This window comes from Mesoplodon mirus, assembly GCF_964341445.2.
Source record: "Mesoplodon mirus genome assembly, chromosome: 5".
Classification (NCBI taxonomy): Eukaryota; Metazoa; Chordata; class Mammalia; order Artiodactyla; family Ziphiidae; genus Mesoplodon; species Mesoplodon mirus.
The window spans coordinates 70,203,346-70,226,077 of record NC_138980.1 but is presented as its reverse complement, the minus strand read 5'-3'; the positions used below and the strand labels follow the sequence as shown (position 1 = coordinate 70,226,077).

At 43.1% G+C, this 22,732-nt stretch overlaps 1 long non-coding RNA gene across 1 annotated transcript in view; it reads left to right on the top strand.

The window, feature by feature from the left end:
• The first annotated feature begins 13,912 nt into the window (after window positions 1-13,912).
• Window positions 13,913-22,732, top strand: part of LOC309805794 — a 55,191-nt gene continuing 46,371 nt past the window's right edge. Inside the window, exons 1-2 of the long non-coding RNA XR_014294309.1 lie at window positions 13,913-14,094; window positions 14,264-14,385. This is a non-coding gene — a long non-coding RNA (uncharacterized lncRNA). The remainder of the gene's footprint in view (window positions 14,095-14,263; window positions 14,386-22,732) is intronic.

Genomic DNA, 22,732 nt, shown 5'->3' with positions numbered 1-22,732 from the left:
TGTTTGTTGGAAGAGTTTTAATCACAGTTTCAATTTCAGCGCTTGTGATTGGTCTGTTTATATTTTCTATTTCTTCCAGGTTCAGTCTCAGAATGCTGTGCATTTCTAAGAATTTGTCCATTTCTTCCAGGTCGTCCATTTTATTGGCATAGAGGTGCTTGTAGTAACCTCTCATGATCCTTTGTATTTCTACAGTGTCAGTTGTTACTTCTCCTTTTTCATTTCTAATTCTATTGATTTGAGTCTTCTCCCTTTTTTTCTTGATGAGTCTGGCTAATGGTTTCTCAATTTTGTTTATCTTCTCAAAGTGCCAGCTTTTAGTTTCATTGATCTTTGCTATTGTTTTCTTCATCTCTTTTTCATTTATTTCTGATCTGATATTTATGATTTCTTTCCTTCTTCTAACTCTGGGGTTTTTTTTGTTCTTCTTTCTCTAATTGCTTTAGGTGTAAGGTTAAGTTGTTTATTTGAGATGTTTCTTGTTTCTTGAGGTAGGATTGTATTGCTATAAACTTCCCTCTTAGAACTGCTTTTGCTGCATCCCATAGTTTTTGGATCATCGAATTTTCATTGTCATTTGTTTCTAGGTAGTTTTTGATTTCCTCTTTGATTTCTTCAGTGATCTCTTGGTTATTTAGTAGTGTAATGTTTAGCCTCCATGTGTTTGTATTTTTTACAGTTCTTTTCCTGTAATTGATATCTAGTCTCATAGCATTGTGGTCGGAAAAGATACTTGATACAATTTCAATTTTCTTAAATTTACCAAGGCTTGATTTGTGACCAAGGTATGATCTATCCTGGAGAATGTTCCATGAGCACTTGAGAAGAAAGTGTATTCTGTTGCTTTTGGATGGAATGTGGTCTAAATATCTATTAAGTCCATTTTGTTTAATGTGTCATTTAAAGCTTGTGTTTCCTTACTTATTTTCATTTTTGTTGATCTGTCCATTGGTGAAAGTGGGGTGTTAAAGTCCCTTACTATTATTGTGTTACTGTCAATTTCACCTTTTATGGCTGTTAGCATTTGTCTTATGTATTGAGGTGCTCCTATGTTGGGTGCATAAATATTTACAATTGTTATATCTTCTTCTTGGATTGATGTAGTGTCCTTCTTTGTCTCTTCTAATAGTCTTTATTTTGAAGTCTATTTTGTCTGATATGAGAATTGCTACTCTAGCTTTCTTTTGATTTCCATTTGCATGGAATATCTTTTTCCCTCCCCTCACTTTCAGTCTGTATGTGTCCCTAGGTCTGAAGTGGGTCTCTTGTAGACAGCATGTATATGGGTCTTCTTTTTGTATCCATTCATCCCGTCTATATCTTTTGGTTGGAACATTTAATCCATTTGCTTTTAAGGCAATTTTCTATATGTATGTTCCTATTACCGTTTTCTTAATTCTTTTGGGTTTGTTATTATAGGTCTTTTCCTTCTCTTGTGTTTCCTGCCTAGAGAAGCTCCTTTAGCATTTGTTGTAAAGCTGGTTTGGTGGTGCTGAATTCTCTTAGCTTTTGCTTGTCTGTAAAGGTTTTAATTTCTGCATTGAATCTGAATGAGATCCTTGCTGGGTAGAGTGATCTTGGTTGTAGGTTTTTCCCTTTCATCAATTTAAATATGTCCTTCCACTCCTTTCTGGCTTGCAGAGTTTCTGCTGAAAGATCAGCTGTTAACCTTATGGGGATTCCCTTGTTTATTATTTGTTGTTTTCCTTTGCTGCTTTTAATATTTTTTCTTTGTATTTAGTTTTTGATAGTTTGATTAATATGTGTCTTAAGATGTTTCTCCTTGGATTTATCCTGTATGGGACTCTCTGTGCTTCCTGGATTTAATTGACTATAACCTTTCCCATATTAGGGAAGTTTTCAACTGTAATCTCTTCAAGTATTTTCTCAGTCCCTTTCTTTTTCTCTTCTTCTTCTGCGACCCTTATAATTTGAATGTTAGTGCCTTTAATGTTGTCCCAGAGTTCTCTGAAACTGTCCGCAATTCTTATCATTCTTTTTTCTTTATTCTGCTCTGCGGTAGTTATTTCCACTATTTTATCTTCCAGGTCACTTATCTGTTTTTCTGCCTCAGTTATTCTGCTATTGATTCCTTCTAGAGTATTTTTAATTTCATTAATTGTGTTGTTCATCATTGTTTGTTTGCTCTTTAGTTCTTGTAGTTCCTTGTTATACGTTTCTTGTATTTTCTCCATTCTATTTCCAAGATTTTGGATCATCTTTACTATCATTACTCTGAATTCTTTTTCAGGTAGACTGCCTATTTCCTCTTCATTTGTTTAATCTGGCGGGTTTTTACCTTGCTCCTTCATCTGCTGTGTATTTCTCTGTCATCTCATTTTGCTTACCTTACTGTATTTGGGGTCTCTTTTTTGCAGGCTGCAGGTTTGTACTTTCTGTTGTTTATGATGTCTGCCCCCCAGTGGGTATGTTTGTTTCAGTGGGTTGTGTAGGCTTCCTGGTGGAGGGGACTAGTGCCTGTGTTCTGGTGGATGAGGCTGGACCTTGTCTTTCTTATGGGCAGGACCGAATCTGCTCGTGTGTTTTGGTGTGTCTGTGAACTTATTATGATTTTAGGCAGCCTCTCTGCTAATGCATGGGGTTGTGTTCCTGTCTTACTAGTTGTTTGGCATGGGGTGTCCGGCACTGGAGTTTGCTGGTCATTGAGTGGAGCTCGGTCTTAGCATTGAGACAGAGATCTTTGGGGGAGCTCTCGCCAATTGATATTACGTGGGGCCGGGAGGTCTCTGGTGGTCAATGTCCTGAACTTGGCCGTCCTACCTCTGAGGCTCAAGCCTAACACCCAGCCAGCTCACCAAGACCCTGTCAGCCACACGGCTCAGAAGTAAAGAGAGGAAAAGAAAGAAAGAAAGAAAGAAAGAATGAAAGAAAGAACGAAAGAAAGAAAGAAAGGAAGGAAGGAAGGAAGGAAGGAAGGAAGAAAGAAAGAAAATAATAAAATAAAATAAAGTTATTAAAATTAAAAAATATATTATTAAAATAAAAATTTTTTTAAGTACTAAAAAAAAAAGGAGAGAGCAATCAAACCAATAAACAAGTCCACCAATGATAACAAGTGCTAAAATCTAAACTAAGATAAACATGTAAATCAGAAACTAGCCAGTTGCATATAGCAAATCCCAAATATACAGTTGCTCCCAAAGTCCACCGCCTCAATTTTGGGATGATTTATTGTCTCTTCAGGCATTCCACAGATTCAGGGTACATCAAGTTGATTGTGGAGATTTAATCTGCTACTTCTGCAGCTACAGGGAGAAAATTCCCTTTCTCTTCTTTGTTCACACAGCTCTTGGGGTTCAGCTTTGGTTTTGGCCCCACCTCTGCATGTAGGTTGCCATGTGGCATCTGTTCTTCACCCAGATAGGAAGGGGTTAAAGGAGCAGCTGATGAGGTGTTGGTCGCTCACTCAGGCCGGGGAGAGGGATGGGTATGGAATGTGGGGCAATCCTGCAGTGGCAGAGGCCAACGTAACATTGCAACAGCCTGAGGCGTGCCATGTGTTCTCCCAGGGAAGTTGTCCCTGGTTCATGGGACCCTGGCAATGGCTGGCTGCACAGGCTCCTGGGAGGTGAGGTGTGGATAGTAACCTGTGCTTGCACATAGGCTTATTGGTAGCCACAGCAGCAGCATTAGCATTTCATGCCTGTCTCTGGTGGTCCACACTGATAACCATGGCTCGCGCCCCTCTCTGAAGCTCGTTTAGGCGGTACTCTGAATCTCCTCTCCTCGCGCACCCTGAAACAATGGTCTGTTGCCTCTTAGGCAGTTCCAGACTTTTTTCCGGACTCCCTCCCAGCTAGCTGTAGTGCACTAGCCCCCTTCAGGCTCTGTTTATGCAGCCAACCCCAGTCCTCTCCCTGGGATCTGACCTCTGAAGCCCTAACCTCAGCTCCCAGCCCCCACCTGCCCTGGTGGGTGAGCAGACAAGCCTCTCGGGCTGGTATGTGCTGGTCAGCACCGATCCTCTGTGCGGGAACCTCTCTGCTTTGCCCTCTGCACCTCTGTTGCTGCGCTCTCCTCCATGGCTCCAAAGCTTCCCCCCCCCGCCCCCCCATCTCCACCAGTGAAGGGGCTTCCTAGTGTGTCAAACATTTCCTCCTTCACAGCTCCCTCCCAGAGGTGCAGGTCCCATCCCTATTCTTTTGTCTCTGTTTTTTCTTTTTTTTTTGCCCTACCCAGGTATGTGGCAAGTTTATTGCCTTTTGGGAAGTCTGAGGTCTTCTGCCACCATTCAGTAGGTGTTCTGTAGGAGTTGTTCCACATGTAGATGTATTTTTGATGTATTTGTGGAGAGGAAGGTGATCTCCACGTCTTACCCCTCTGCCATCTTGAAGGTCCTGCTACTGTGGACATGCGTGTTGAACTCAGTTGGGTAAGTACCTAGGAACATCGTGATTGCTGATTCTTATGTTTAGTTTTGTAAGAAGCTGCCAAACTGCCTTCCCAAGTGGCTGTACCGTTTGTATTCCCACAAACACTGAATGCATTCCTGTTGCTCCTGACTAGCATTTGGTGCTGTCAGTTTTTTGGATTTTAGCCATTCTATTAGGTGTGTAGTGATACTTCATTATTGTTTTCATTTGTAATTCCCTTGTGACATATGGTGTTGAGCATCTTTTCTTATGCCTGTTTTTAAATTGAAGTATTGTTGAGTACAGTGTTGTGTTAGTTTCAGGTGTACAGTAACGTAATTCAGTTTTATATATTTTTTTTCAGACTTTTTTCCATTATAGGTTATTACAAGATATTGAATATAGTTCCCTGGCTATACAGTAGGTCCTTGTTGTTTATCTACTTTATATACAGTAGCGTGTATCTGTTAATCCATACTCCTAATTTACCCCTCCCCCTGCTTCCCTTTGGTAACCATAAGTTTGTTTTCTACATCTGTGAGTCTGTTTCTGTTTTGTAAATAAGTTCATTTGTATCATATTTTTTAGATTCCACATATAAGTGATATCATATGATATTTTTAATCTGTCTCACTTACTTCACTTAGTATGATAATCTCTAGGTCCATCCACATTGCTGCAAATGGCATTATATCATTTTTTATGGCTGAGTAATATTCCATATAGGTGTGTGTGTGTGTGTGTATATATATATATATGTGTGTGTGTGTGTGTGTGTGTGTACACACACACACACACACACACACCCCACATCTTCTTTATCCACTCATCTGTTGATGAACACTTCGGTTATTTCCATGTCTTGGCTATTGTAAATAGTGCTGCTATGAACATTGCAGTGCATGTATGTTTTTCAGTTAGAGTTTTTGCCTTTTCTGGATACAAGCCCAGGAGTGGGACTGCTGGACCATATGGTAGCTCTATTTTTATTTTTTTAAGGAACCTCCATACTGTTCTCCATAGTGGCTGCACCGATTTACATTCCCACCAACAGTTTAGGAGGGTTCCCTTTTCTCCACACCCTCTCCAGCATTTGCCGTTTATAGAATTTTTGATGATGGCCATTCTGACTGGTGTGAGGTGATACCTCATTGCAGTTTTGATTTGCATTTCTCTGATAATTAGTGTTGTTGAGCATCATTTCATGTGCCTGTTGGCCACCTGTAAGTCTTCTTTGGAGAGGTGCCTATTTAGGTCTTCTGCCCATTTTTTAAATGGGGTTTTACGGTTTTTTGATATTGAGCTGTATGAGCTGTTTGTATATTTTGGAAATTAAGCCCTGGTCTGTTGCATCAGTTGCAAGCATTTTCTCCCATCTCATAGGTTGTCTTTTTCTTTTGTTTATGGTTTCCTTTGCTGTGTAAAAGCTTTTAAGTTTCATTAGATCCCATTTGTTTATTTTTACTTTTATTTCTATTGCCTTGGGAGACTCGCCTAAGAAAACATTGCTGCGATTTATGTCAGAGAATGTTTTGCTTATGTTCTCTTCTAGGAGTTTTATGGTGTGATGTCTTATATTTAAGTCTTTAAGCCAGTTTGAGTTTATTTTTGTGTATGGTATGAGGATGTGTTCTAACTTCATTGATTTACAAGAGGCTGTCCAGCTTTCCCAGCACCACTTGCTGAAGAGACTGTCTTTTTCCCATTTTATATTCTTGCCTTCTTTGTTGAAGATTAATTTACTTTAGGTGTGTGGGTTTATTTCTGGGCTCTCTATTCTGTTCCATTTATGTGTTCTGTTCTGATTTATCTGTCCGTTTTTCTGCCAATACCATGCTGTTTTGATTACTGTAACTTTGTAGTATTGTCTGAAGTCCGAAGGGTTATGCCTCCAGCTTTGTTCTGTTTCCTCAGGATTGCTTTAGCAATTCTGGGTCTTTTGTGATTCCATATAAATTTTAGGATTATTTGTTCTAGTTCTGTGAAAAATATCATGGGTTTCCTATGCCTATTTGCATCTTCTTTGGTAAGGTGTCTGTTCAAATATTTTGTTTGTTTTTCCATTGGATTATTTGTGTTCAAAATGTCCAGTTTTAAGAGTTTTTTGTATATTTTGGACTCAAGTCCTTTATCACAAGTGTTTTGCAAATATTTTCTCTCAGTCATTGGGTCCTCTATATGATTATTGTATGATTCTAACTAAATAACATTATGGAAAAGTTCAAACTACAGAGATAGAAAACAGATCAGTGGTTACCAGGAGCTGGAGGAAGGCAGATGGATGAATAGTTTATGCACAGGGCCTTTCTAGTGTGGTAAAACTATTCTGTAGGATACTTGTGATGGTTAATTTTATGTATCAACTTGACTAGGCTATGGGGTGCCCAGATATTTGTCCAGATATTATTCTGTGTGTGTCTGTGAAGATGCTTTGGATGGGATGAACAATTGAGTTGGGTAGACTGAGTAAAGCAGATGCCTTCCCTTATATGGGTGGGCCTCTTCCAAGCAGTTGAAGGCCTGAGTATAACAAAAAGGCCAATCCTTCCTTGGGTAAGAGGGAATTTGCTCCTGTCTGACTGCCTTGAACTAGGACATCAGTTTTTTCCTGTCTTTAGACTGAAACTGAAACATCAGCTCTCGAGTCTTGAACCTGGAGGGCTTTGGACTCAGACTGGAACAATACAATCAACTTTCCTGAGTCTCAGCCTTTCTGGCTGAAGATCTTGGGATTTGTCGGCCTTCATAATTGCATGAGCCAACTTCTTATTTTACGTATGTATGTATATGTAAAATAACATTTTAATTAAGTAATATTTAATATTAATAATATAAATTAAAATATATTTTATTGGTTCTGTTGAACCTCTACCTATATATCTCTTACTGGTTCTGTTGAACCCTGAGTCATACAATACTATAATGGTGGGTACATCCTATCATGCATATAGAACTGTACAACACAAAGACTGAATCATGATATAAACTAGTTCATAGTATAAATATAAAGTATTTCATAATAATGTGTCAGTATGTGTTAATTACTTATAACAAATGCATCACATTCATCCAAGATGTTAATAGGGAAACTGTGTGTAAGGGAGAGGGCGGATATGGGAACTCTATACTACCTGCTCAGTTTTTTTATGAATCTAAAACTGTTCTAAAACGTAAAGCCCATTAATTAAAAGAAAAGAGAGTATGCAGATCTTGGTGGTATTTGAGGGATGTAAGACTGATGTGCAGTGGATTTATGGTTGCTGCTGTGAGATGTCAGAAGCAGACTGATAGTTAATTCAGAGAGTAAGAGTGTTTAAGTAGAGGTGGCCAGATGCAGTGCAGTGCTTCCCAGGAATTTCCAGATGAATTGGTTGGTGATGGTGGAGCTGGTAGGAGAAGTTGTGAGTTTACTATTACATGTGGGTTTGGCATCTGAACCAATTTAAAGTAAAAGTTAAAGGATTAGGTGATGTAAATGGTATTGTGTAACCCCTCAGTCTATCTGCAAGTTTGGAAATGACAGGTAGGTACCCCATCACCAAAAAGAAAAGTAGATTAAGCACACTGAATTCAGACGGTGGTGCAAAGTATTTCTTGACTTTCCCCCTGATTCACTTGCAGTATAAATAAAGTCTGCCTTGGAGGGCTGTCCAGGGGACTCCTTTCTCCCTGTGTTCTCCAGTCACCCTGCCCTTGAGTCTTTCTATCTTCATATCCTGTCGAGCCAAAGCTCAGTCCTCTCCTCAGGACCTTCATCTTCATCCAGGAGGAGGGCTGCAAATGCTACGTGGTCAGCCTGTGCCTCCTCCTGGCCATCTACAGTGGGTCTTTAGATGCTGCAGTGTGGATGCCTCTTGGGACTTGGGATACTTTCAGCAAAGCCTCAGTCTCTCTACACTGTCTTATCACAGATACCTTCTTCACTAGGGAGGAGGAGGGGAGGGAAGGAAGACATGAGGATGAAAGGAAACCCTATCTTGCCACCTTAGGTAATATTATTGTTATCATTATAATTGGTATTGCTGGCACCTAGAACTGCCTGCTGCTTGACTGCTTTTCTGTCTGTGCTCCAGACCCTGGATGTCCCAACACTAAACCCTTTTTTCCTTTGAAGTAGCATGAGTGAGCCTCTGGCCAGGACATCAGCTGTTCTCCAAACCCCCTTATCTTCACACTGTGGGGCAGGGGCTGCTTATGCTGCAGGAGATGAGAAAGAAGCACCATCCAGGTGCAGTTGTGTCCACAGGAGGCAAAAAAAATGGAGAGTTTGATACCCAACATGTCCGATGTCATCTTTTAATGAGAAATACGTAAGGAAGAAGGCAGCTTTGACAGGCCCCTGCAGGGAAGGACCTGGCTGATGGCATGTGGTGTAATTATTAGGAGCATGCACAGAACTGACTCGGCAGCTCTGACTGCTGCTGCATCTCTCATCTCCCCCTGCTCCTGCCATTTCTGCCCCATTCCCAGGCTGAAGGTTAGCCCCCTTCATGAGCAGAGGTCTGGCCAAAGGGCTGGGGCCAGCCTGCCCTTCCAGCATCCCATTTAGACACACCAACCTTGCACATAAAAGGAAGATGAGCAATTTCACTTTCTGCCCTGAAGGCCAAAATAAACAGACGTTGTAATGCTAGCCCTTAGGGAGAGAGGGCAGAATCAGGAGCCTTTTAATCCAATTCCTCCATATCAACATTTCAGATCCAGAGGGTTGGACGCCTTTGTTCATAAAAGGTCACAAGAAGAGCATGTTGACTCCGGTAAGCAGTCTCCTGGGTCAGACCATTCCGGAAGGGTCTGTCTTTGGAGCCATACCACACAATGACAAGAAACACAGAAAGGGCATAGAGTTCTCACAGCTCAAAATTATTTGTCTAATTATCCAGTGCCCACTGTGCTCCGCAAGAATGGGTTCTGAGCTCTGGTCCTGTTTCTGTCTCATACCTCGTAGGTGAGTCTGCTCTCTGGGGCCTCAGTTTCCTCATTCTGCAAAGTATGAGGATGGACTGCACCAGAACAACCACCTACAGCTCTGGGTCCACTTTGGAAGAACCTGGCAAGCTTTTTTTTTTTTTTTTAATTGGAGTATAGTTGATTTACAATGTTGTGCTGGTTTCAGGTGTACAACAAAGTGAATCTGTTATACATATACATATATCCACTCTTTTTTAGATACTCTTCCCATTTAGGCCACCTCAGAATATTGAGTAGAGTTCTCTATGCTATACAGTAAGTCCTTGTTAGTTAATCTATTTTATATATAGTTGTGTATATATGTCAATCCCAGTCTTCCAATTTATTCTTCCCCCCCTCACCCCCTGGTAACCATAAGTTTATTTTCTACATCTGTAACTCTGTTTTGTAGACAAATTCATTTGTACCCCCTTTTTTTAGATTCCACATATAAGTGATATCATATATTTGTCTTTCTCTCTCTGACTTACTTCACTCAGTATGACAATCTCTAGGTCCATCCATGTTGCTGCATATGGCATTATTTTGTTCTTTTTTATGGCTGAGTAATATTCCATTGTATATATGTACCTCATCTTCTTTATCCATTCCTCTCTTGATGGACATTTAGGTTGCTTCCATGTCCTGGCTATTGTAAATAGTGCTGCAGTGAACATTGGGGTGCATGTATCTTTTTTAATTATGGTTTTCTCCAGATATATGAGTGGGCTTTTTATTTTTGGCTTAATGAATGCAGATTCCTGGGTCCAGTGCCAGGCTTGCTATGTAAAGATGTCTAGGGCTGTGGCCTAGACCCTTGCATATTTAATAAGCTTCCCTGGAGATGCTGAGGCAGCCAGCTGGGTACTCAGAAAAAAACATTCTTGGCAGCCACTGAACTAAATGATCCTTAAGGGCTCTTTCTCAGATGATTATTTTTAAAATATTTAACTATATTTTAATAACATAAAATATAGGCACTTTTCAGAAAAGTGGAGAAAATAGAATTTTTCAATGATAATCATTCTACCAGGCAGAGATCTCTATGTCATTATTTGTCCTTATACAGAGTTTTCTGGGTTTTTCACTTTTGTTGGTTTGCATAATTATAACCACACTACAGATACAAATCTGCATCTTGCTTTTTCTTTTAACATTACCTTATAAACATTTTCCCGTGTTTTATCTGTGTTTTGTAACTAACATTTTAAAAAGTAAATGACATAATCTGAGAGCATGGTCCCTGGCTTACTTTCTCACTCCCTTCTACTGGGGATTTTCGGCTCCATGAATTTGAATCACTTGCTCTGTTGCAGAGCTCCTCCTCTGAGGGATATGAGAGCACTGGGTGGGCTGTCTACCCTCCTTCCCTGGCTTGGCAGAAACCTGACAACCCATGTTCTGCCCACAAAGTGCCCTACTTTGGCATTTGTGCCAGATGAGGACCAATTCACTGAGTCAGATGCTGCTAAGTGAAACCAGCATGGATGCCTCTCCATTGCTCTGTGACTCCTCTCCTGAAAATCCTGTATCATTGCTGCTGATGGAAAAAATTAATGGAGAAACTGATGGATCTGACCCAGAAAACATCACCTGATCACTCCCAGTCAGTTTTCATTTGCTGTGGTTTGTTTGAGCACTTAAGGGCTGCAGTGAACTTCAGTCTTAATTGGTGAAATCTCAGGTTTGGGAAGCTCATTCATCGACCCAATCATGAGCCCCCTCAGACTAAGTAACAAGCAGAAAACTCAGGGCTAGGCTTTGGGCAGAGAGGATGCTTAATATCTGGTGTCTCAGGGCATCACTACTCTCAGTAAGGTTCTCTTCATAGACGCCAGAAGCCAGAGAATCCAGCTACACCACACGTTATTCAAGCAGGAAGCTGAGACTTTTCCTGGGGAAGGGACCTATTTAGGGTCTCACAGTGAGTATGTGGCAGCCTGTAACTAGGATTGGCTTCCTGCTCTTGACACCAGGCTGAGGTGCTGATACAAGGTGTCTGTGCCTGCTCCTCCTTCAGGATGTCCCAAGAGCTCAGGTTGGCTTTGTCACTCCACCATATTCCCCAACCAACTACTTTGCCTCGAGCCCATGTCAGTATAATATCATTATGGTCCTTGCCTTCCTTTCTTTGCTGCTTCTTTGCTTCTTCTTCTTTCTTTGCTTCTTCCCTCCCTCCCTCCCTTCCTCTTTTCCTTCCACAAAGTTTTTTGAACGTTAAGCAAATGTCAAGTACTGTACTGGAGATTCTGTAGGTTCACCAACTATTGGGAGTGACAGACTGGTTCACCTGTATGGCAGTTTCACCCCCAGTGTGATAAATACTGTGATGGGGCTGTGGAAGCATAGGGAAGGGCACTGATCCCAGACTTTAGAGGGGAGGGGCCTCCTGGAGCAGGTGACCTCTAAGTCAAATCCTGAAGACTGAGTGGGAATGAGCAGAGAGAAGTGTGGGAATGAGCAGAGAGAAGTGTGAGGATGATCATTCACTCTTGGGGCTATGTGTGAGAAAGCACATGACCCACGTGAGGGACTGCAAGTCATTCTGCATTTCGGGCCCACAGGGTTTGGAGTGATGGAACATGACCTTCTGTGTGAGTGGTGTGCCATATGCCACTGGTGGAGCCTTGTAAGCAGTAGGTTTCCACTCCAACAGCGGAGAGCTATGGCTCTGTATGATTGGAGAAGTGGGGGGGTCTACCTGAGTCCTGAGAGGGAAGGAAGTCTCCTTTGGTTGAATAACACTGAAGGCTTCTGTAAAGTGCAGAGGTGACCAGGAAGAGGCTATCATATTCAGCAGTTCTCACTGGCTGACCTTGCCGCTCTTCCTGTGCTTGATTAGGCGGGCCCCCAGCCAGGCACTGAAGTGATAGAACCTAGGAGTGATGGGCTTTGTGGGAAAGAATCAGATACTTCTGGAGGAGAACTTGCCCAGGTGGGACACCACTGTGAAGGTCCCCAGGCAGCTGGGCAGGGAGTCAGCACGAGCAGAAGACGCCCGCAGCAAGGACTGACTGAGAAAGAGAGCTGAGAAGACCAGCTTTGCCTTGTCCTATATCAGCTCTATCCTGAAAGCTGAGAGCATCCTTAACTCTGGGCTCAGAGCATCTAGTTTGTTTAAAAGCCAGTGCCATGGGTTTTCTTTCTCAAAGCATCTAATTTATTAAAACTCAAGCACCCATGGACAAGTCTTTTTTTGTTTGTTTTATCAAGACAAATGGTGGTCTAAGCCTTTTATAGGAGTAATCTTCTACTTGAGGAGTTTGGATTTCAGTCTTTATAAAATCATCTTCACTTGAGGCATGGGCTAATCCTGGATGATCTCAGCTCTCACTGCCCTCCAAAAGTCAGATCGCTGGACATTATCTATTAGTTTTTGCTTTTAAATCTACATTTGTTACTAAGCATCTCATAGAGTCATTTTATAGGCATGCAGTCCAGCTGGTGTCTGTTCTCAGGATAACTTGGGAACAGTTAAGAGACAGGCAGCCCAGAATAAACAGGAAGAAGAGAAGAGACCTGCAGTTACTAAGTGGCTCTTTCACGAATTTTATTTAATCTTCCCCACAAGTCTGGGAGATAGGTTTATTTGTCCAATTTTCTGGTAGCGAAACTGACATTCAAAAGGGGCTAATGTAGCCTGAGGAGCTGGGGTGAGCAGAAAGCTAAGATGAGCCCACTGAACCTTGCCCTTGTATAAAATAATTCCTTTCCCTTGAATGTAGACAGAACCTGTGGATGTGATGGGTCAGAACTGTCCTAATTAGGTTATGTTATATGGCAAAAGGACTGTGCATATGTAATTAAGATTACTTATCAGCTGACTTTGAGTTAATCAGAAGGGAAAACATGCAGGGGGGCCTGACAAATCACATGACCCTTTAAATCTGTGTGGAGAGGTCAGAGACAGAGAAAGTCAGAGATTGGAAGAATGAGAGAGGCTAGACATGAAGGACACTCTCCACTGCTGGCTGTGAAGTTGGAGAAGGCCATGTGAGAAGGAACACAGGTAGCCTTAGGGGTTGACACATTCCCAGCTGACAGCCAACAATAGAATGGGGCCTCCATCCTACAGCCTCAAGGAACTGAATTCTGCCAACAATCACTTGCGCTTGAAAGCCCTGAGCCCCAGAAAAGAACTCAACTCAGCTGACTCCTGGACTGCCACCTTGTGAAGCTTTAATCAGAGAACCCAGCTCAGCTGTGTCTGGACTCCTGGCCTACAGAAGCCAGGAGATAATAAACAGCTGTTGTTTAAAACCACCTAGCTTGTGTTAATTGGTTGCACAGCCATAGAAAACAAATAGAGAAGGTTATGGACCAGAATTTAAAGCCAAGGCTGTTAGGACTAAGGCTGGGCTTGTCCCACTGCAGCAGCTACCTCGTCTGCCCTCTACTCCATCGTGGGGAGAAAGTGAGAAGGGCTTACTGGACAATTAAACTCTACAAGTGTTCACTGAGAGGCTTTAGGTGCATAGCCCTGGATTAGGCAGTGGGTTTATAAGATGATTAAGACTCAACAGCATCCCTCAAGGGGCTCACTGTGTAGTGAAAGACAAACAAGAGGCAGATGGTGGAAGTGATGTGGGAGAGCCTATGGCAGACAAGCAGCAATGCACTGTGAGAGTTGAACTCAGAGAAGGCTCCAAAGGAAAGGACGCTTTGAGCTTGGACTTGAAGACTGTGTTGGAGGCCACAGCAGACAAAGTGGGAAGTGCATATGTGAAACATGTCAAAGCCAACTATACACCGAGTGAAACAAAGCAGAAAGGTGAGGTTATCACGAGGGTTTCAATCCGCAAGCCAGGAAACTCAAGGCTGCAAGAGGCAATGAGTTCTGAATTGTTCACAGACTAAGGGATTTTCAAGGGGTAAATGCCAAAGTTTTTGCTTCTTCAGCTGATTGGTCACCTGGTGGTCTTCTTCCTTATTTGCATCAGGTACCTGAGTCAGGGGAACAAGGAAGTCCAGAGATGGTGTGAACAGACTTGGCGTTTGGGGATTGGCTGGCATCCTCTGCTGATCTCTGAGAAGAGCTGTAAATTCCTACAACTTACGTTAGGTAAGGTTAAGTTTCATTTTCTTTTCTTTATTTTTTGCGGTACACGGGCCTCTCACTGTTGTGGCCTTTCCCGTCGCGGAGCACAGGCTCTGGACGCGCAGGCTCAGCGGCCATGGCTCACGGGCCCGGCCGCTCCGTGGCATGTGGGCTCTTCCCAGACCGGGGCACGAACCCGCGTCCCCTGCATCGGCAGGCAGACTCTCAACCACTGCGCCACCAGGGAAGCCCAAGTTTCATTTTCTTAATGTGCCTGCGTTGGTCTACTGCATTTTGTCCCTGACATAGTGACTCCATTTTAGTTTGGTTCTACAAAGGGTGACAAGATGGGCAAAAGCAGAGACAGGACACACAATCTATAAAAATTCTAATAAGCAGTCTGTGGTATCTGGACCGTCAGGTGCATGCAGGGCAGGTGGGAGCTGTAGCTGGGAGTGTGGGTTAGACCAGAGAGGGGCCTTTCATCCTGTGATACAGCGTTCTGGCCATTTCCTCTAGGCGGTTAGAATAATTTCTCTGTTCTGCCAGCCCTGCCTGCCCAGAGGTCTCATAAAAATCAAAAGGCAGTTTACTAGATGACATTCTAGACTGCCTTAATATGCATTAAATATCAAAATCTACGACCTCAAATGGCTGCCATTTCTTTGGTCAACTCCTTTTCAATTAATTTAATCTGGGATTCATTCCACAAACACTTCCTATGCAGCAACTCTTCCTGGACACTGTGTGGGCCCCGGGGGCACAGCAGGGAACCACAAGAGGCCCTCCCCTCAGGGAGCTGCACTGACCAAGCCTGTGGCGGGGGTGAGGGAGGAGTGACAAGGATTAAGAAAGTGCGTATGGAAGGAGAAGGGAATTTGATTCCTGGGAAGTGAGGGAAGGAAGAGGCCAGAAAGCATCAAAGGCTTCCTTTTCCAAAACACTCTGGAATTCTCTGTGCTCCGAGAACCTGTTGCTTCTGAGGAATAGCTGTCAAGCTTCAGCTGCAAAGTTTATACAGGTTACCAGAACCAGTTCAGAGCTGGCGACTGCGTGCAGCCTCATTGGATGCTCAGGGCTGAATTACCGTGAATTATTTGCCTTAATTGCATAATGGCTTCTTTTCTTTGTTAAAGTTTGACATAATGATAGCATAGGCAACAAAATATTTCAAGGGGCATTTTGGAAAGGATTATATATATATTTTTCCTACAGCAGATTTCTCTTTCCTAGTCTCAAGTTTAAAGTTTTTCAGTCTGTTGTAAAAGGAATAAAAAATTGGGGTAGGTGGATAGAATTGTTTTGTTTCCTGACTGTAGTGGTGGTGGTTTCATGAGTGTCTTAGCTCAGGCTGCCATAACAAAATGCCATGGATTGGGCAGCTTAAACAACAGAAATTTACTTTCTCACAGTTCTGGAAGCTGGAAGTCTGAGATCAGGGTGCCAGTACGGTCAGGTTCTGGTGTGTGCTCTCTTCCTGGCTTGTAGACGGTCACCTTCCCACTGTGTGCTTGCATGTCAGAGGGAGAGAGAGGAAGAGAGAGAGGCAGAGACACAGAGAGTGGCAGACGGAGGCAGAGAGACAGACCAAGACAGAGAGACAGAGACAGAGAGAGACAGAGACACACAGAGAGAGACAGAGGCACAGAGAGAGACACAGAGAGAGACAGCTAGAGAGAAAGAGAGGGACTGAGAGAGATGCAGAGAGACAGAGAGAGAGACAAGTAGAGCAAATAGAGACATATAGAGACAGAGACAGAGAGGTACAAAGAGAGAGAGACAGAGAGAGAGATGAAGAGAAAGACAGAAGGAAAAAGAGAGCTCTGCTGTCTCTTTCTTTTCTTATAAGGAGAATAAGCTTATTGTGTCAGGTTTCATTTAACCTTAATTATCTCCTTGTAGTCCTCATCTCCAAATACAGTCACATTGAGGGGTTAGGGCTTCAACATATGAATTTTGGGTGGACACAATTCAGTCCATAGCAGTCGCTGTATAAATCTGTCAAAACTCATCAATTTCTATGCTTTAATTAAGTACAGTTTATTGTAGATAAACGAAACCTCCATAAAGTTGTTTTAAAATGTATATATAGAAGAAGAAGCTGGAAACAACTGGAATGTGGCCTTTTAGATTTAATACAGACTGTAAGTGTCAAGTTAGTCCTTGCTCTAGGATTAAATGACTGAGTTGCTTGCTATTCAGGAGAATTGGAGCAGGAGCCCCCCACTTCCCCAAACCGCCATCCCCTTGGCTTACACCTGCCCCTCTGTGACAGAGGACAGGACTCGATGCTGCCTTTGGGCCCACTGAGCACAAGCTGGTTCCTCCTCTTCCTCAGGCAGCGTTGGGCACTGGTAACCCCCTGCACCTCACTTGGCTTGGGGGCTCTCAGAACCCAGATGAAAGACTGACCTGCCCCTGCTTTTGAGGAGCAGGTCCATTGTTCACCTATCTTTGAGCATAAGGTATTTCCAAAGGGCCCTGGAAGAGCTGTGCAGTGGATGAAGGGTCTCAACCAGTGCTGTCCCCACTACACCACGACACCCACCAAGGCCTGGTCCCTTCTAGAGGGCACCATGCTCCAGCATTTTCTGCCCTTTCTGGATCCCCTCATGACACATGCTCTCTGTCTCAGGATCTGCAGACTCAGTGTTCAGATAATGTACTGGTGGATGGTAGTGGCTTGCATGACCCAGGGTTGCCTCTGAAGGTAACAGAAGCATTCTGGAGACAGCGTCTGAACCCCAAAGAGTCTTGATGCTTTTTTTCTAACCCTGTCTGAACTCTAGCCCATCTCCCCTACCATGTCAGGGGGGTTCTTCTAAAATGCTAAATGGATCACATCACTTGACTGATTATAGTCCTTCGTTATTCATTCCTTTATCCTTCCAGAAATTATATATCAAGTTTCTGCTGTTTCTCAGCATTGGGCATACAGGAGTGAATAAGACATATTTCCTACCCTCTAGAAAATCACTGTCTAGCAAAGGCAGATAGACTTGTGAATAGATAAATGTCACAAAGGGCTGTAGGTGGTTTGAAAGAACTGAATATGGGATTTAGCAGAGCCCAAAGGAGGGACATGTCATTTCTTCCTGGGAAGCAAGAGGGTGTCAAGTAAGGAAAGCTTCAAAGAAAAAGTGACCCCGAGCAAGGTTTTGAAATGAGAGAGTCAAGACATTTCTAAAGAGGAAACTGCATGGAGCAAAGGCATGAAGCAGTGTAGACATACTTATCCCCATTTTACTTACAAACGTTGAGGCTCAGACAGGTTAAAAGTTTGCTTATAACTGTACTGTTCAAATTGCTAGAAAGAGCTTCTACCACATATTGTTATAGGGGCTAGACAAATTCAAATGCAAGTACAGGGCTCTCTCCACCACTTAACACTGCAACTCATCTTTTCAAGTTAACAATTCTATCAAGCATCCCTACTATGCACAAGGCACATTGGGTAACATGGAAATGAGCTCTGCAATGCTGCCCTCAGAATATAAATGTTATACAGGAAAGGACATGATATACAGTCATAAATAATTATGTGGTCCTTTCAACTTTGTAATTTTATCTTGAAAAAAAAATCATTGTTTTCTTTTGCTTGTTTTATTTTCCTGATGCCAAAGTGCAAACATTACAACAAAACAAAAGTATTATTGACCTGGTACTTAGCACTTGACCAAGGTTTCGATTAATATGTTCTTATGAACAAAATAAAATGAGCTCTGACCCAAAGGCAATTGGGAACTGTTCTATTTGTACTCACACTTAGGCCATGTAACATGAGTTGTCATTCTAAGAAAGGTCAGTCTTTGTAGTTAAGCTGTTGGGTCTGCCATATAGACTCCTTATCCTATCTCCTGGAGGGACCTCCGAATCCATAAATGAGAATCAATACTCAATCTACTTTAATGCCGAGAAGCGTTTCACATGGATGCTTGAACATCTATTTCTGGCTGTCAGAGGTAAAAGCAATGATTAGATCCAGATAGATAATGTCACCATCCCCCACATGACACTTGGGTGTTAAGTGAAGGTGAATCATGTCACCTCAACTCAAGTCTTTACGTTCCCTTAGGCCCTCCTGGCCTGGGCCTATGGCATCCAGGATTAATGATGTCCTGGACCATAGCACAAGAAACTTGAACATCACTTCTCTGTATAGGAGAGAGGGTAGGAGCCTGGGAATGATTCCTGCTCACTGAAGCTCACCCAAAAGTGCCACCCCCATCCAAATCCCCAAGTAACCAACAAGACTTCTGGAAGCCCTTCCTGACCCGACAAGGGATTTAGGTCCCAAATTCCAAAAATATCTGCATATAAAACATGGGGCATCAAGGGTAGATTCTGTTAGATTTTTTTCAGGGCCAAGAGGTCCAGGAACACTGCCTGCCCATAATGTATTACTTTCCATATGAATCCCCAAGAGAAGTAATGTATAGGACAAAGATAAAAGACAGGCTCAGTTTAGTGTTAGCTAGGCCTTTGACCCTAAACCCCAATATAAGAATGACAGTAAATTAGACTGGGCCACATTAGTTGTGCCCACTCTCTAACCCTGGGCCTGTGGCAGACATCACTAATCAATAATGGTACTCTACTATAGCTCCCACACTTAGCCTCAGACTTATTTTCAATAGAAAGTTTCAAGAAGCCATTCCTAATTCATAAAATTAGTACAAAGATTAAGCCCTTTTGCTTTTTTTTTTTTTTTTTTTTTTTTTAATTTGGACCAGAAGATGAGTGAAACTGCTTTGTACTGTCCCTGTCTTGCTGCTTCCTGCTAGGATCTCCTGCTGTTCTAAGCTTGGCTGCATACCCACAGATTTCATGCTATTAAGAAAGATGTCACATTCTTGGATTTGGGTCACTAAAGCCCTGCCATGTATCTCCTCTCCTTCCTTAATTCCTACCAGCCAATGATAAGAGAGCATTGTTTTCTATTGACCTTCCTCCATTTGTGTTTTTCCCTCATTCTGAGTTGAGTCACAGCCCTCTGCTTGGGTTGTAATTTTTTTGTCTTCTCCCTGCCAGCTCATATTCTCTAATGGTTTTCATAAAAATCATACCTTGGAAAGTTTAAACAAAGTCATTTAAACTTTCTCATTCATTGTTAATAACACAGAGAGTCTTATGTGCCAAATGAGCTGGTACCTCTGACTCCAGTGTCTCTTAATTTATAACTGAAAATGCTGTCACCCACTGTCTCGGGGGTATTTCTGTCCCACCGTCTCATGTTGTCTCTGAGGCTCTTCTTAAATAGTATTACTCTCAGTGAAGCCTGAAACCTTCCTGCCTCTTTTATAAAACTTTCTCTGCTTGATCTTATCTTCCCTTGGCTTCCCAGGCTGGGCCTAAATCTCCCTTTAGTTCCCTTGCACAAAGTCAGGGGAAGATGCTAGTGCATAGGCATAAGTGGCCTCAGTTACTCATAAGCCCAAAGGCTCTTAAGAATTGCTAATTTCTTAGTTTCTTAATAATTTCTGCTTCCTTTAGAGGATGGAATTCAAATCCGTGTTTCCCTCTAACTCCATTGATTTCACTCTCAGGGAGGTATTAATCTGATTGGTCAGATTCCAATAAGTGACAAGTCTTAAGGGCATAAACAAGCCCTAGTGGACAGACACATTCTCTTTGATTTCATCCCCCTTTTAGCTGGTGAATGTCTATTTTGCCTGATGATAATAAGATGCTCAAGACTGGGGTGTGGGAGCAGTGGTAGGTGGGGAATAGGCAGAATGTCCTCATGGCTTCTTTTATCTAAAATTACTTAAGTTCAACTCAGTCCTCACAAATGTCCAGAGACAAAAAGTATCCTCACTGTCCTTTATCAGGACTGTTAAAATAACTCTTCAGAAGTCTCTAATTCTCCAGCCTTGTCTTCTTCTGATCCATCCCGCATCCTGAAGCCATCATGATTTTATGAAATGTGAATCTGATCATATCTCTGCTCTTGGAAAGAGGAAACACATTCAGAGCTCGGGACAAGGATCAGAAAGTGATCTTGCTTAAGGAAGAGTGGCCCCTGCATGCCCACAAGTCATGGCTTATTAGAGAATTCAGGTTCTGATAAAGGGCCACATATACCTCAGCCTCTCCAGGGAAGGCTATTATGGTGAGAAGAAAAATGAAAAGGAACTAGAAAACAATTTTTAAAAATTTAAAAATCGAAGGGTTTTGCAAAATAGGCAAAACCTTGTAGGATGCTACATTCTGATTTTTTTTTTATTAAGTGCATATGGGTTCTCCTCCCAAGCAGAGAATTCTGGGTCTACTTTTTTTTTTTTTTTAATTTTGGCTGTGCTGGGTCTCCGTTTCTGCACGAGGGCCCTCTCCAGTTGCGGCGAGCGGGGGCCACTCCTCATCACAGTGCGCGGGCCTCTCACTGTCACGGCTTCTCCCGTTGCGGAGCACAGGCTCCAGACGCGCAGGCTCAGTAGTTGCGGCCCACGGGCCCAGCCGCTCCACGGCATGTGGGATCCTCCAAGACCAGGGCTCGAACCCGTGTCCCCTGCACTGGCAGGCAGACCTCCAACCACTGCACCACCAGGGAAGCCCCTGGGTCTACTTTTATATAGGATTATGGGGCTGTAGGCCCCAGCAGTGCAGGCTGGCCTGTTCCCATTTCTGGGTGAAGCCAAAAGCACAGCTTGGCTGCCCTTTTTCCCATTCCAGGACTCTGGGCCTGATTAAGAAGCAACTCAGAGGTACCCAGGTGGGAAGGAGCCCCTGTTCCTTAGCAGTTCAATTGGAAGCAGTCGCAGCCAGCTGTCAGGACTGAGGCAGGAGAAGCCAAAGCGGGGAGCTGAGGTCAGGTGTAGGGGGGTGTGGCCAGTGTCAGACTTGGGAGGGTGAAATGAGGCCAAGCTGGGGCAGGGAGGGTGGAGGGGTCTGGAGTCTGAGGCTGGGTCAGCTCTACAGGAGACATCTAATCTGAGCAGTGTGTGAAAATTGGAATTTGGAGTCGGATTCGAGGGCAAACAGAGCTTGTTAGAATGGCAGGACCCGCCTTCAGATCAAATCCTTAGCCAGCTGGGAAAAAAAAAATCACTTCTGGGGATAAGAGACCAGAGAGGCCAAGCCTGTCTACAATCTCCCCACTGTTCTGAGAGTTTCTACCACCTCTGCTCTTAAAGGCACAGTCATCCAAAACTAGTGTCTGCTATAGGTTGAGGTGCCAGCCCCCATTATGCAATCAAGACATCAGTGTTGTTTGGGGAACCCAGGGTTGTCCACATCTTAGCAGAGGAAGAAAACCTGTGATCATTACCTTGTTGTGTGGGGCTGACTATTCATTAGTTTGTGGTACAGGCATAAGCTGGACAGCCCAGCCCTTCTTTGGGTCATAGGCATATATATTGGCAAGTGCCTTTTATTTCAAAACATTTTAAATTTTCTGTGATGAATTTTGAAATAGTTGTTCATCCTGAGGCATTGTAAAGCTAAAACTGAAAGCCACAAACATGGTAGCTTTGCTATGGACCAGTGCCACATGCCATCTCTTGCCTTCCTCCTGTCCTGTGTAAGTACTTACTGAGCACCTCTCTGTGCCAGGATGCCCTTCCCCCAGTGGAGCACACACTCTAAGCTTCTCAAAACACACTGGCAATCTCTGCTCAGTCTCCCACCTCTCCAAAGACCTAGAGTGCTGACTGATTTTTTCATACTCATTTTCTAAGTTAAGAACAAAAGCCATAAAATGGGCTTATTCTTTTTTAAGTCAAAACAGTGGTCAAAAAGAAGATAAACCATCTGCATAACTCAGGAATGCTGGATAAGTGTAATGTTTATGTTAGGATTTTTTTTTTTCTCTCCATGATGTCTCTTTGCCTGGAGGAGAACTTTCAAACAACTCTCACATTAAATTATGTGTAATTCAACAGGAAAACGTGGTGGGCAGTCTAGCCTCCCACTGAGTGCTCTGACTCATCATTTTAATGGCCTTGATTTGCAATGCCCTGTACCTGACCTTGAACGTGGATAGAAGGGATGCTCTGATCAGTCAGTGTTTGCAGCCTAACCTTGGAACCATCAGATGATCATACAGGAAATCCCCATTTCTGATGCTGGGACTGTCGAGGGTGTTGATTAAAGGAATAACTGTCTTCATTTTGTGCAAATATCCTCCCAGAAATATCCATTCCTAGCCCTGTGCCATCATCGCCTGCAAGGAGCATCATGAGGCTGAGGCCAGGTGCTACTTAACCCTGCTTGCCTCCTTGATCTTCACTGAGTCCTCACTGCGTGCTGAGTGCAGCCTCATTCAGGCCAGCAATCATCCCCTCTGAAAACCACCTGCAGCCCCACACTAGTGGTTTTTTGCTGGGAGGCAGCTGGTACACTGGGAAGAGTAGTTTTTGGCAACAGAATCACT